General features: G+C 42.6%; 1 protein-coding gene across 1 annotated transcript in view; it reads left to right on the plus strand.

The window, feature by feature from the left end:
• The window catches only part of RHCG (Rh family C glycoprotein), a 111098-nt gene that overhangs the window by 33331 nt on the left and 62393 nt on the right, over nucleotides 1–15374 (plus strand).

The following is a 15374-nucleotide window of genomic DNA, read 5'->3' on the forward strand; positions in this document are numbered from 1 at the left end:
CTGGCTATAAAGAAAGGTGCAGATTGTTGAATTTGGGGCTGCATTGTTGCACACCAGCTAAAGTGTCCATGCTGGCACCTATACACAACTAAAAGCACCTACACTGGCATGCAAACGTTAGGGCATCCCTGGTCAAAATTACTGTCATTGTGAACAGTTGAAGATGAAATGATCTCCAAAAGGCATACAGTTAAAGATAGAGATGGAACACCAACATTTCAAGCAATATCAGTGTATTATTTTGGTTTTGGACAATTTTAGAGTGAAAAAAGAAAGGGAATAGTGTAGGAATCCAAAGAGATTTGAACACTCAGATAACTTTGAACAAGGTCTCAGACCATAGGGTTAAGGCTCATTACAGTCATCATAAGGAAAGGCACTTTTACGCGTCTGATCCACGACGCGCTCTTACTTTTCTTCCCGCTCCGAACTCTGACAGGAATAACCCGGTTGTAGAGACAGAGTCAGAGCAGGGAGCGCGCCAGTGGCAGGGGAAGACTGGGCATGTGCTGCTCTTACTAGGAAAAGCAGCGCATGTGCAGTTAGAATAAAGCCATGGGTGAGCTTTCTCTAAAGCTCCTCCATGTCGCGTGCAGCCTGGCTGCATGCAGAGCGGGGCTGAGGGAGTGGGCTCATTATAAAAACATTACCATTCGGATATTTTTTAATAAAGTATATTAGGAAACTTTTTTTTTTTTTTTTACCCTACCTCCCACTGAAAATGACGTGACAGACTCCCTTTAAAGGAAATCTGTCACCAGCGACTTTCCTATCCAACTGTTAATCCATAGACACATAGCTGTGATTCATCTAATTAAAATGCTAATTTTGTTTTGTTGATCCGAGGCTCCATTGCCGAGTTATGATACTTTTTCTTAATGTGCAAATTTGGCCTTTGGTGCACCATTGCTCTTGTTACACCCAAGCTCCGATACTTTCTGTGGCCAGTCCCTCCCTCGGCGCTTTGATTGACACAACCATGCGGTGCCAAAGCAGCGAAGGGAGGATCTGAGCCACATATTTGTGGAGTGGAACTTGGGTGCAACAAGATCCATGGTGACACCCTCATTGCACCAAAAGTCAAATTTGCATAATAAGAAAAAGTATCATAACTCGGATCAAACAAAGGAAAAACAGCATTTTAATCAGGTGAACCACAACTGTGTCTATTCATACATTTGAATATGATGTCCTCGGTTACCACCAACCATGGCACATGAGATGGTAAACAGCAGCTCCTACAGAAGAATTATGTACAGTTAACGGAAATCCAGCTTTAAAAGACAAAGGGGGTCATTTATTATACTGAAATATGCCTATATTAGGCGTATTTCAGGCGCAGATTGTGGCGCAACTAACCCTTAACTAATCAGCGAACGCTCACACCAGGTCTAAAATTGTGGGTGTGGAGGAAGGACCGGCAGGCAAGATCGTCTCATCTACCATTTTTTACGCCTGTTTCAGGTGTAGAAAAAGGTCTAAATGTAAGACTGCTCGGAAGCTGGCGGATGATCAGCCGAAGTTATGTAGAGCGCCACAGGTCTACAAAGCTGGTCTTAATAAATGTGACCCAAATTTTTTCTGTAGTGGTAGAAAATATAATGCAATGAAAAGCTTTTAGAAAACCTACAGGCATGAGTGATTTCTTGCTCATTTCTGGTGTTGTCTATACAAGAAGTAAACCCATTCCTTTGATTATCTGAACATTTTACTCTAAATACTGTAAACACCAGTAAACTTTGCTAGCATTGCACAATGTGTGATACAGAAACACTGTCATCCATTTGCAGGGGTCGCCTGGATTAATCAATAACTTTAACAAGAATTCCTATTGTAACCTTGCTGATTTTATGAAAAAAGATTTTACACTAGAATACGTGACTTTTTGACATTGATTTCTGGTGTAAAATCAGTTTTATACCAGTTCAGTTAAATATTTTTAGCAGGCAGTATATGATATATTTTGTATAAACATAACCTATAAATGTGCAAGATTTTATTTTTATTTTGTTCTTTTGGATTTATTATGATGCATTTTGTTTGCATTAGGCCTCATGCACACGGCCGTTCCGTTTTTTGCAAATTGCGGATCTGCAAAACACAGAAGCTGCCCGTGTGCCTTCCGCAATTTGCAGAACAGAACAAGCGGCCCATTGTGGAAATGCCTATTCTTGTACGCAAAACGGACAAGAATAGGACATGTTATATTTTTTTTTTGCGGGGCCACCATTGAAGTGAATGGGTCCACACCCAAGCCACAAAAACTGTGGCTTGGATGAGGACCAGAACGGTCGTGTGCATGAGGCCTTACTATATACCTTTTAATTTTAGAGCTACAGATAAGGTGAAGCAGAATGGGATTTGGCAACATTATTTGCAATAGAGTGGTTTGTTGGTCGTCCCTCAAACTCACCCCACCCCCCGCCCCCTCCGGCAACCAGTACTGATTTCTTAAGGCCGCTTTCATAAAGTTTGTTGTTTTTTTATTTTTTTTGTATTTGGACAGTATTTGTAAGCCAAAACCAAGAGTAAGTCTAAATCAAAAAAGATGCTGAAATCTTTCCAATATACTTTATATTTGTAGGTGTTTTATTCCTAGTTTTGCACTATATATCTTTGTCAATGAGTCTTCAAAAAACAGTAGCTAATGGGTCAAGTGACTGGGTCCGCGATCTGCATGCGGCTGGCCCACGGTCTGTGCCCGTGCATTGTGGACCGCAATTTGTGTCCACAGCACAGGCATGGATGGGCAACTGTGGTGTGAACAAGCCTTAAAGGGGTTGTCCGTGTTCCGAGCTGAACCCGGACATACCCTTATTTTCACCCCGGCAGCCCCCCTGAGCCTAGCATCGGGGCATCTCATGCTCCGATGCGCTCCCGTGCCCTGTGCTAGATCGCGCAGGGCACGGGCTCTTTTGTTTTCAATAACACACTACCGGGCGGTAACTTCCGCCCGGCAGTGTGTTCGGTGACGTCACCGGCTCTGAAGGGCAGGCTTTAGCTCTGCCCTAGCCATTTTACTGGCTAGGGCAGAGCCAAATCCCGCCCATCAGTGCCGGTGACGTCACCGGGGTTCCCGTCAGCCCCATGAAGAGCCCCGGTACGTCACCGGAACTCTGAAAAATGCCTTTGCCCTGTGCGATTTAGCGCAGGGCAAAGGAGAGCATCGGAGCATGAACTGCTCCAATGCTCATGTGAGGGGGGCTGCCTGGGTGAAAATGGAGGGCTGTCCAGGTTCAGCTCTGAACCTGGACAACCCCTTTAAGTGGGACAACTGATCCTCACTTATGGCATGTTGGATCACAGAAACAAGCAATTCTATTATAACATTAGCAGACAACAACACATGGAAACACACATTAAAGTCAATTTTGTATTTGCCTTTGCATTCACATGTTCAGAGCACTTATGCAAAGGAGGAATGTAATTTTACTTGTATATTCATATTATAGTAACCCAGAATTTACAGGTAATACCTGATTCTAAGGTCATGTAGCTAAATTCTTCATCCACAGCAGAAGCAAAAGTCAGTTCCATTCATATTAATCTCTTATCTCCTAATGATGTTGATTTCTATCTTATGCTGAATGGGCATTGTAACACGTAGTCACTTTCCCTAAGGCACAAAGTTGTGTATCCAGTTTGAGTTTTGTATCTACATATAAATATACAGGGCTACGTGTATTAGGACAATCTGATTACCTCTACATCTCTTTGTCCAAATGTTCGGACAGTAAAAACTGAGTTACCATCTGCACTCTTCAACTTTCTCTCAAACATATCTCCCCTATCTTGTGACCGTTATATCACAAAAAGGAATCTGTTGGTTAATGTGACAGATCCTGCAATCTGCCTGCAGGATTTTCAGACAAAGCAAGAAGTGTTTCCACTAGGAAGGAGAAGTATAAATCTGTCCTTTTTTATTTCCAATTCCTTTCGAATCCAGTACTAATTTTGAAAAAAAATATTGCAAATAATATGCCTCAAAACCTTGTCCAAAACACTTGGATTTGCTATTCACTCGTACCTCTCCAAAATTATAGTATGCTGATTTCCTTTTGGAGTATTTTCCCACTGCTCCATGCAAAACATGGTGTACATGTGGTTACATCGAGCTATCCCCTATACACAGTATAGGTGATGACAATTAGTCTGATGAAGGTCTGACTGCTGGGACCCCCACTGATCATGATAATGGGGGCCCTGTAACACTGAGAACCAATGTAATAAGTGGAGTGGTTAGAGGATGGGTACTATTGGACTATTGGCCATCTATATTGGACTGCCCGAGATGGCCAAGTACAAACGCTCGGCTACAGTATTTCTAGCTGGAGATTAATGAGCTTCACCTACCTCTCTGTTCATTTTGAGGGTCCTCTGGTGTATGGGGCCTCAATTCTTATGATTACTGGGAGTACCGTTGACCCCCACTGATCCAATACATCCTTGCTGTAGCCAGAATTCCCCTTTAAATCTCCTAGGCTCCTTCTTACAATGTACAATGTAAAATATACATAATATTTTAATTTTCCATATGGACATCCCAGGCATCCCCAACCTATACATGACTGCTACCTCTGCTCCCCCTCCAGCTTTGTCTTTGGTCATCTAGGTACTTTGAAGGCCATTGAAAGCATGATATTCCATTATTTTTAAAGAGGACCCATCACACTGTGGGTGGGGATGCTCTGTTCGGTGCACCTGGCTCATCGCGTGTCATCACTATAGGCTTAGAATTTTCATGGACTGTCAATCAAACAAGAGGAGGAGGTGCCAGGCCCTGTTAATGGTGTAGCAATGGTGCACCAAACAGAGTAACAACACCCATGCTACACCGAAAACCTTATCTGCACAAAAATAGAAGCATTTCTTAGGATTATAATACTGTATTCTCACAAAAAAGGTATGGTTATGTTATGGGGCACCTACCCTAGATGGCAGAGTGCTTACTTTAACATATTTAAGTCTGACACTTCCAAAATCAGTTATAAAGGGTTTAATAAAGTTTAGGAAGGAAGTGTTTTCAATAGAAAGCTGAGGTGAGAACAAGGGGTCTCAATCCCACATTTGTTGGGGGGGACGATCAAAAGCAATGACAGAAATAATTATTTTACTCAAAGAGTAAAGGCTAGGGCTACACGGCGTCATGTGTCACAGAATAGTCGCACAACATTTTTTATAGTGATAGTCAATGGTTTTGCACTGCAACATATGATGTTCTGCGGCTGCAACACTACAGTCACAAAAAATCCATCCAAGTTGGATTTCTGTGTGACTGTCACATGTTGTAGTGCGACACCAATGACTATCGTTATAGATGGGTCAAGGTAGGTGAATAATATCAGAACAGTGGATGTCTGTCTGACTCCTGTAACCTCCGCTGATCAACTGACTGAAGGGGCCAAAGCACTCATGTGAGTGCTGCTTACTCTTCAGTGATTACCTGCATACCGTCATCTTTGTAGCGATGGTGCGGTGTAATTACAGCTGTTCATTCCAGTGGATTAGAGAGGAAGGTATAATTGCCCAACAAGAGCGACAGCTTCAGATAAGGCCTCATGGACATGGCCGTTGTTTTGGTCCGCATCCGAGCTGCAGTTTTGGTGGCTTGGATGCGGACCCATTCACTTCAATGGGGCCGCAAAAGATGCAGACAGCACTCCGTGTGCTGTCCGCATCCATTGCTCCGTTCCGTGGCCCTGCAAAAAAAATATAACATATCCTATTCTTGTCCGTTTTGCGGACAAGAATAGGCATTTCTACAATGGGCTGCCCGTTCTGCAAATTGCGGAACGCACACGGATGCCATCCGTGTTTTGCGGATCTGCGATTTGCAGACTGCAAAACACACAACGGTCGTGTGCATGTAGCCTAGGACTAGTTTCACACTAGCATTTGGGAGGTGTGGCAGGCTGTTCTGGCAGGGAACAGTCTGCCGGGTTTCTCTGGATCTGGGACTGATGAAAGCTACATGAATGCCATCTGGCCACAATAACTATAATGGGGACCGATGGAGATCTGTCCGCAAGCTGGAAAATATGCAGGGAATTGACCTGACAAATAGCGCTGTGCAGATATCCCGAAGCTTGAAGCTAATCAGACTTAAGGTGAAGTAGATGGTTGGGAGTTAAAGGGTCCAAACTTGTTGGATCGTTGATGTTATCAACTGTAAGTGGACGACAATAGGCATTACTTAATGTCTTTCCCAAACTCATTCACAGTTTCACACATACTAACCTGGAGATGATGCTGCTCCGAACAAGTGTACTTTCATTCTGCATTCTGCTGTCTCTGTATCTGTATCTCCGTCCTCCCACCATAGGAACCTCAGGAAGTCTTTATCTTCATTCTTCACATAAAACTGGTGGAACATCTTTTCAATGTCACACATGACCGCTACAGGATACTTTCTGAATCTAAAGAGTACTCCAGGCAGAGTGTTTTTAAGATTTGGTCCTTTTAGTAGATGATTATTCAATGCAACACCATCGTACTTTGCTGAGCAATCAAATACTACTCTTATCTTATCTGGTTTCTTTGAGTGGTAAACACCTTGATGTGGGATGTACCACACTTCTTCTTTAGGTTAGTTATTAACTTTCTCTGCATGTCCTTCTTCGAGGATGCCTTCCATGAATTTCAAATAATAATTCTTGAGTTTGGGATCTCTTCCCATCCTTTTCTTCAAACATTTCAATCTTGCTAGGGCAAGATTTCTGCTATTCGGCAGATAAGGTCGTTCTCTAAAAGGTAAGGGCATTTCAAGATGACTTTGTTGATTCTGCTGAATACTTTCTTCTAGAGTGTGTACAAACTTTGTCTTATTGGGATACACTCTTTTCTTTAGAACTTATTTCTGCAAAGTCGGATTCAAGGCTCTTGATTACTTTTGCTGGACTTATAGTTGGTAACTCTTGGACAGATATTCAATGACACAATCCTGTCACCTGTCTTGAGTTTGCGATCTGCTGTTTTCCTCCAACACCCTATCCTAGATCAGTTTGAACAGCGTAGGGTCCACCATTTCCTCCTGTGATTACCTTTCATAGTACCAAAGCTTCTGGAAAATCGTAGCCTATCAACAGTCTAACACCAAACTCCTTCAGCGGGGACATTTCATGTGATATGACAGGTGCTCCCATTTATTGGCTGTTTCACAGGTAGGTATGCAATCTTGATCTAGATGTATATCATCTTTTGTATAAGCTGGAGGTAGATCTAATGTGAAGTTTGAATGAAGCTCTCTAATTCTCAGTCTTTTGACTGTTCATTAATATGTCTCTCCCCGTCATTGTGGTGAGTTTGAGCTTCACTGGTTCTGTAGCCACTTGTAATTTCTTGTAGAATTCTTGATCAATGAAGGTGATGTCACTCTGGGCATACAGTAGCACACAGGCGTATACCTTCTTGTTCCTCGTTTTAGGATTTGAAATGCAAACTTGTACAACCATTGATATGCTGTTGCTTTCTCCTTCCCTCACTCTGCAAGAGAATACCGATACTTTTTCCTCAGTATCTTTAGGTATTGAGGATTTATCTTTCTTTGGACGTTCTTCATGTAGTGGTGTAGGATGGTGTCCTTTGCTTGTGGCCTTTTTCTTACACTTCTTAGCAATATGGCCTTTTCTTAGACTACCGAAACACAGTTGGTTCTAAAGTACAAACCTTTTCTTTTCATCTGGGGACTTCTCCTTTAATTGTTGGCACGTGTGTGGTTCTCTCCACAGAACATACATTGGAAGGTAGTCTGACAATTTGTTGGTTCTGTCTCTCTACTGATACCAGTAGTGACTTTGAACTTGCTCTCGTAGGTATCTGGACCTTTAGCTGCTGTGTTGGTTGCAAAAATAGTTGCTCTTGCATGTCTTTCTCGCAGGCCTTTCTTCTAAGGATTTTAAGACGTAAGGTGATGATACTGGATTACATGCTATCTGTGCTTCCTTATTGATGAACTCGGAGAACGCTTTAAAACTTGGGAAGTCCTTGCCTAGCTCTAACTGTTCATTCACATAGCGATTCCATCTAGAAGCCACTTATTCAGGTAGCTTGGCTAGCATCCTGTGGTTTTCCAGATAGTCGTTCAGTACTTCTAGACCTTGAACATGTGGGATGGCATTGCTGCATGCATGCAGGAAGTCACCATACTCTTGGAGTCTTAAGTGTTCTTTAGGACCTATTTTAGGCCAGTTATTCAATTTCTCTGTAAAAGCTAAGAAAGTGCTAAGAAAGGATGACCATATCTTGCATTTAATTTTCCCCAAGCATGCTTGTAGGCTTTCTATAGAAGTTACCTTTAAGAACTTTCTTTGCTTCCCCACCAACATAGCTCTGAAGGTAGAATAACTTGTCGACTAGACTGAAGCAATGATGCTAGAATAACTTGCCTTCCACTCTATGAACTTCAGTACGTCTCCTGAAAATACAGTAGGTTCCGGACCGTGAAGTCTAGCTAGGACTGTTCTCTGTGGTCTTGCTAGGACAATGGTTGTAACATTCTCCTGAGCATTGCCGTGGCATCTAGGAATAAAATCATCCAGTTATATTTTCTCACTTAGTACAGATTTGAACCTATGACTACTATATCCTCCTCATGTACTCTGAGTCTGGCTTCTATAATCTTAACTTCTTTCTGCCTTTCCAGACTTTTCAATTCAGCGTCCATTTGATGGTGCTGTGCCTCCATTTCAGCTTCTATTTGAAAGCACTGTGCATCCATTTGATGGTGCTGTGCTTCCTTTTCAGCTATCAGTTGGTGCTGCGCCTGGATGGCAGATTCCATCTCAATTTCTGCTCTCTTGGCAGCAAGTTGTTCAGCTAATTCCCTTCTTTTAGCTGAAGCACTTGAGGACTCTGATATGTGGATGGCACTTCTGCCAGCGAAGGAAGTCACACTTAAGATTGTGGTTCCCCCTAAGGACCTAGCATAGTCTCTCATAAAAAGCTTGTTCACTCTTTCTTGCTTTAACTTCATCATAGTTTGCTGCAGATGAAATTTCTCTCATGAGCTTTACTAAATCTTTAGTCACTGCAGTACATGTGTCCATGTTCCTTACAACATCCTGGGAAGGTGTCGTAGATGACCACAGGTTGACATATGCTGCCATAAGCTCTGATTCAGATTCTTCTACCATCTCTACCATGTCACTCAAGTTCCTTTTTATACGTTGTTTTAGCTTTCTATGAATGTCTTTAATGTATGATTTCCACCTATCATACATCCGGGTGAACTTCTTCTCTCTTAATGCTGCTTCTTGCTCCAAATTTTCCAGCATCTTTGAGGTCGGTTTTCTGGCATGTGATGAAAGTCTTAGTCCATCTGCTTGGGCTAGATTTTTTTGAGGCAAGACTAGTGCTGCATTAGACTCTTCTAACTCAGACAGGTTCTCTTGCTCTTCACCTTCTACCCCATCTATCTTTGTATCCTCTAACAGTGGCATGGTTATACTAGGCTCAGACATTTTTACTTTAAATGCTATAAAAAATCAATATGAATATTAAAGGACCTCTCACTTTAAATGCAATATTAATAAATGCAGAAATAAATGACTTTCACTTTAAATGTAACAGCGATAAATGCAGGCAATAAATGACTTTCACTTTAAATACTTTAGAGTCCATATACTACAAATTGTCCTTTTTGTTTTTACTTTAAAGTCTCTTATTTCTGAACACAAAAAAGGTCACTTTATGCCAAGGACTATATGCAATGATAAGTAATAAAAGGAAAGATGGCGTGATGACGTGATTACGTCGCGTCTCGATCTCCTCCCCCCCCCCCCCGCTGGCCTCCTCCCTCCACGCTCTACATCGGCTCCGGCTCCATCCTAACAGCTGACGCCGAACAACCAGCGCCGCGCCGCACAGCTGAGGTTGAAAACCCGATGTACTGAGCGGTTGATGCCGCGTTATACCTGGCTTGCCTCCTGGTCCTTCTCGCTGGCGGATCGTGGTTGTTTGCTTGCTGAGCGTCTGGTCCGGGATCGCCTGCTCTTCGCCCGTTGCTGGCTTCTCTTCTCCTGGTTCGTCTCTGGTCTGGCTGTCTCGCTGCTCCGGAGACCTCCTGCTTTCTTCCCTTGCTGGTTTCTTCCCACGTTTTGGTCTGGGGTCTGGCTGCTCTGCCTGCTGCCTCGCTCTCGCTGACGTGCGGCAGGTTTTTATGGCCTGTTGCCCCTCGATCTGCCCGATACCTGGACTGTCTGCCTTTCTGGGGTTCAGCGAGAGCTCCTGTCTCCTTTCTCTCCGGCTCTGATCCACTGCATTGTGGCGTGTGTGCACCGGGACCAAGGCTCCTCCGGATATGTGAGAATATTGTTCCCTTTGACTTTCTTTATTGTTGGTTTTTTTTTTGTGTTGTGAAAAGGAAAGAGGAAAAGAAAAAAAAAAAAAAAAAAAAAAAAAAAAAAACAAAGAAAGTAAAGAAAGAGAAAGAACCAGGAAAAGGGGAGAGGATAAGAGAAAGGAGAAAGGGAAAGAAAAAAAAAAAAAAGGGGAAGAGAACAGAAACAGATAGAGAAAGAAATAAAAATAAAAGGGCTGGAGGAGAGGGTGGGGTCGCCATCTGGACTACTCTCTGCTTGGGTGATTAGCGAGGCCTATTTGTCCTCCCATTCTGTGGGCTTGGAAAATTCCTGCTTGGCTGGTGATGTGCATTGGGATTGCGGGCGTTTCGGATACGTGAGACCATCGTTATATATGATTTCACTCTTCTTTTCCTTTGCCATCATTGATTAACCTTTCTGCTATATTGAAGTGGAAAGGGGGAAAGAAAAAAGGAAAAGGAAGAGGGAGAGGAAGACAAAGAAGAAAAAAGAAAAAAAAAAAAAAAAAAAAAAAAAAAAAGGGGGAGAAAATGGCCCCAAAACGACGGTCAGTGGACCTTTCTGTAACAAAGTCTGGGTCTAAGACCCCAGATAACAAAATTGATAAGTTCTTAAAACCGCCCCTCTCAAATGAAAATAATTCAGTTAAAACGAAACTCTTCTAAATTGAAGAAATCCGTTAAGCCTCCCCAAACTGATGAACTATCGGATGACGGATCAGCAGAGAGAGGTCAGGAGGCGGTAGAGGAAAGTCTCTCTGCACAATTGAGAGTTGAATATGATCCCGCAGTACTTAATAAAATTCTTTGTGCTGTGGAAAATAATGGTACCTTAGTGCAAGGGATGTCTACTCAACTGGGCTCAGTACAGAGCAATATTACTTTAATAAGAGAGGATCTGGTAAAAATCCGTGACCGAGTTTTCAACGTTAAAAAAATAGTCGACTCATTGCAAACTGACATAAATACGCTAAAGTCTAAAACTGCTCTTCTCGCCTCAGAAAATCAATTATTACAAAATAAGATGGAAGACCTTGAAAATAGGTCAAGGCGAAACAACGTTCGTTTAATCGGCTTCCCAGAAGGAGCTGAAGGTCGACAGTTAGAGGAACAACTTAAAGAAGTGGTCTTCAATAACCTTGGGAGCGACTATTTCTCCCCTATGTTTCAGATAGAAAGAGCTCATCGAATCCCAGGAGGGAAACCTACTCCAGGGAGGCCGCCGCGGGCAATCTTAATGAAATTACTATTGTCTGTTTATAGAGATATGATACTGAGAAGAGCAAGAGAATGTACACCTATTGAATATCAGGGTACCAAATTGCTCTTTTTTTCCTGATTTTGCTCGACAGACTCAGGAAAAGAGAAGAAATTTTATAGAGATAAAGAAACGTCTGGCGTCTAAGGACATTAAATACTCGCTACAGTATCCAGCAAAACTAAGAGTGATCCATAACGGGATTTTACAATTCTTTGAAAGACCACAACAAGTGCTAGAGTGGATGGAGCAAATGGGTCTATGACATGATACTCTGCAATATTATGATGGAGGGGGGGGGGTAAGGCTAGGGAGGGGGAGAACGGCCAGAGGTTAGAGATTCGCTGACCAGCTCGGGCGGATCAACGGAGAGGGGGGAATGGGAGGGAGTAGGGAGAGGGAACTCACCTTGCAGGTCTGTTTTTTTTTTTTTTTTTTTTTTTTTCTTCTCTTTGTTGTGATTGATGGCTACTAGAATTGTAGCATGGAATGTCAGAGGGCTCAGGGAAAGGGTCAAAAGGCAAGCTATAATGGATGCACTAAAAAGATATCTCCCAGCAATTATTTGCATAGTAGAAACCCACCTTACTAAAGAAACCATGTCCCGTTTGACAATGGGATGGTATTCTCAAGCCTATCATTCCACCTTTAGTGGATCCTCTAGGGGCGTTTCAGTTCTGATTCATAATTCTGTAGATTTTACCCTGATAGAATCTTATATAGATGATCAGGGCAGATTTATCTTTTTGTATGGCGAGCTGCATGGCTGCAGTTATGTTCTTGCTTTCTTCTATATACCTCCGCCATTCTCGATGTATCCACTAATCCAGCTATTGTTTTTTCTTGAAAAGAGACCAGAATGCCGATTAGTTTTGATGGGGGACTTTAATGCGGTCATGGACCCTAAAAGAGACAGATTTACATTAGATGCAGAATCGGGGAGGAATCTGTGTAATTCGCCGCTGCCTCAGTTCTGTCTGGAGGCTGGAGTGGTGGATATATGGGAATATCTTGGCGGAGGAAAGAAAATATATTCCTGTGTTTCTAGGGGAGGTAGAGCAATGTCTAGGATTGACCTAGCATTTACTAATGAGAGCAACCTGATCAATATCCGGAAAATGCGATATGGAGTAAGAACAGTCTCGGACCACTCACCAGTACTAATTGAGGTATGCACTAGGGAGAATAAGGACAAGAGGGGGCTAGGATTCAAGTTGAATCCATATTGGCTCACCATTTTGGACAACTATCAGTCTATTAAAATACTGATCTCCTCCTTTTGGGAGGTGAATCTCCCCTCTGCTAACATCAATATAGTATGGGACGCTTTGAAAGCATATTTGAGAGGGGTCTTTATAAGCGAGATTGCTGCAGCAAAGAGAATATTCAAGGAAGAGGAGAAAGAACTGGCCAAGATTGCTGCACTTACAACTGAGCGATACACGAGTCATCCTACTGAATACAACAGGGAAGAAATGCAGAAAGCGAGTTGCTCCCTGGAGAAATATTTAATTGAGAAAGCAAATCAGAGTATTCTTTAAGGGGTTAAAGTATTTTTCGGAGTCTGGATGCCCCGGTAAGCTCCTGGCCAGAATAATCACACAACAAGATAAGAAAAATAAACCTATTCTTTCGATTTGCAACCCAGAGGGGGAAATTATAGTAGAGCCAGAGGGGATTGCGGATACTTTTCTGCAGTACTTTGCCCAGCTGTATAGATCCTCTCCTGGCCTGTCATCTGACCTGGCGATGCGGTTTTTGGATGGGATTCCATTGTCGACCTTAAGTACAACCCAAATGGAATGTTTAGAGGAGGAGTTGTCTCTGCCGGAGCTGCAGGAGGCTCTGGGGTCTGTCTCGGGGAACTCATTGCCAGGCCTAGATGGCCACCCATATGAATTCTATCGTAGGAATGGTGAAGTGATTCTCCCTCAGATGCTAGAGGTTTTCTCTCATGCAATGAAGGGAGGGGACTTGCCATGCTCTATGATAGAGGCCCTCATTGTTTTGATTCCTAAAAAGGATAAGGACCCGATAGAATTGAGCTCCTATAGACCAATTTCCTTACTAAATACTGACGTTAAGTTACTATCAAAAGTTCTGGCCAGGAGGCTCTCTCGGGTTATATCCACTATTATTCACCCAGACCAGAATGGTTTTATGCCAGGAAGGGGCACACATTATAATTTACATAGGTTATTTATGAATATTCAGTCTCCGGGGTGTGGTACCCGCTCCATCCTGTCGTTGGATGCTACCAAAGCCTTCGACAGGGTGGAGTGGATCTTCCTTTGGGAGGTGATGAAAAAAATGGGCTTTGGCCCCAGATTCATGGCGATGGTTCAGTTATTATATAGCTCTCCAGTTGCCAGGATCAGGATCAATGACACGATTACAGAGAGTTTCCCCCTAGGAAGAGGCACCCGCCAAGGCTGTCCTCTTTCTCCCCTCTTGTTTAATATTTATATTGAACCCTTAGCAGCTAGCATAAGGCAGGATCTGCAGGTGTCCGGCTTTGGCATAATGGGGAGACATGATCGCGTATCTCTTTATGCAGATGATATCTTGGTCTTTGTTCATCAAACAGAAACCACCCTCCTCGCATAATGGATTTGGTTGGTGCTTTTTCCGCTCCATCGGGTTTGGAGATTAATTGGGAGAAGACCGTTCTCCTCCCTATAGAGGAGTTGCGAGGTGACTGGGATAACCAGTTAACAACTTCTGGTTTTATAAAGTACCTGGGGATTTCAGTTTCTGCTAAATCTCAGGAATATCTACAACTCAATCTAATTCCCCTGTTGACAAAGCTGAGGGCCAAAATTAAGATATGGCAAAAAATTCTGCCTGCAAGGGCGGACAGAATTTCTTTAATAAAAATGTGCTGCCCCAGGTTCTGTATGTCCTGCGTAACTCACCTGTATGGATCGCGGATAAGTATTTTAGACTTATAGAGCGGATGCTTAACGATCTACTGTGGGGGAGGAAGCGGGTCAGACTGAAGGCACTGTATTTTTCTATGCCTTATAATCAGGGAGGTCTTAACCTCCCTTATTTTAAGGGCTATTTTGTGGCCTCTCAACTTTGTTTTTTTAATGACTGGGAAAATAGCCATTTCTGCAATAAAATGGTGAAAGACTCAGGTCTTTCAGATTTTTTTTCAGTACTGGAGTCTGATTACCTATTAAATATACAGATTGGGTACACACTTTTTTGCAGAATGGCTATAAGGACTTGGCTGGTTATAAGAAGCTGGTGTGGAGTTAAGGCATCACTTGTTTGCACCCCACTATGGCATAATTCAAAGATCTTGAACTTAGGGGACTTGAGCTGCTGCCAGTACTGGAGGACTAAGAACGTTCAGTACTTACATCAGGTGGTCAATGATGGACAAATTCTGTCCCTGATTGAGTTAAGGCAAAGGGCAAATCTGGGTAAGGTAGCTTGGTATGCATATTTTCAATTGAGGTCGGCACTTTCTAGCACTTTGAATAGTCATCATTTTTTTTATAGATACTCCTGAATTTTTACACGATTTAATCAGTAAGAAAATAGTCACGAGAATAAAAATATCACACTGTTATAGACATTTAATGAAAAAAATTTTTGGGGTGTTCTTTCTCCAGGACAAAGATCCTGGTCTTCTTTACTTTCAGAGGTGGGTCCTCTAGATTGGGACAACATAGGGGAAAGTTTAAAATTAGTTTCACATAATTTCAATCACATTGTTGTACAATTCAATATTCTTCACAAAATATATGTGACACCCATGTGGCTATATAGGAGAGGATACAGAGCCTC

This window comes from Bufo gargarizans, chromosome 2 (assembly GCF_014858855.1).
Source record: "Bufo gargarizans isolate SCDJY-AF-19 chromosome 2, ASM1485885v1, whole genome shotgun sequence".
In the NCBI taxonomy this organism is placed as follows: domain Eukaryota; kingdom Metazoa; phylum Chordata; class Amphibia; order Anura; family Bufonidae; genus Bufo; species Bufo gargarizans.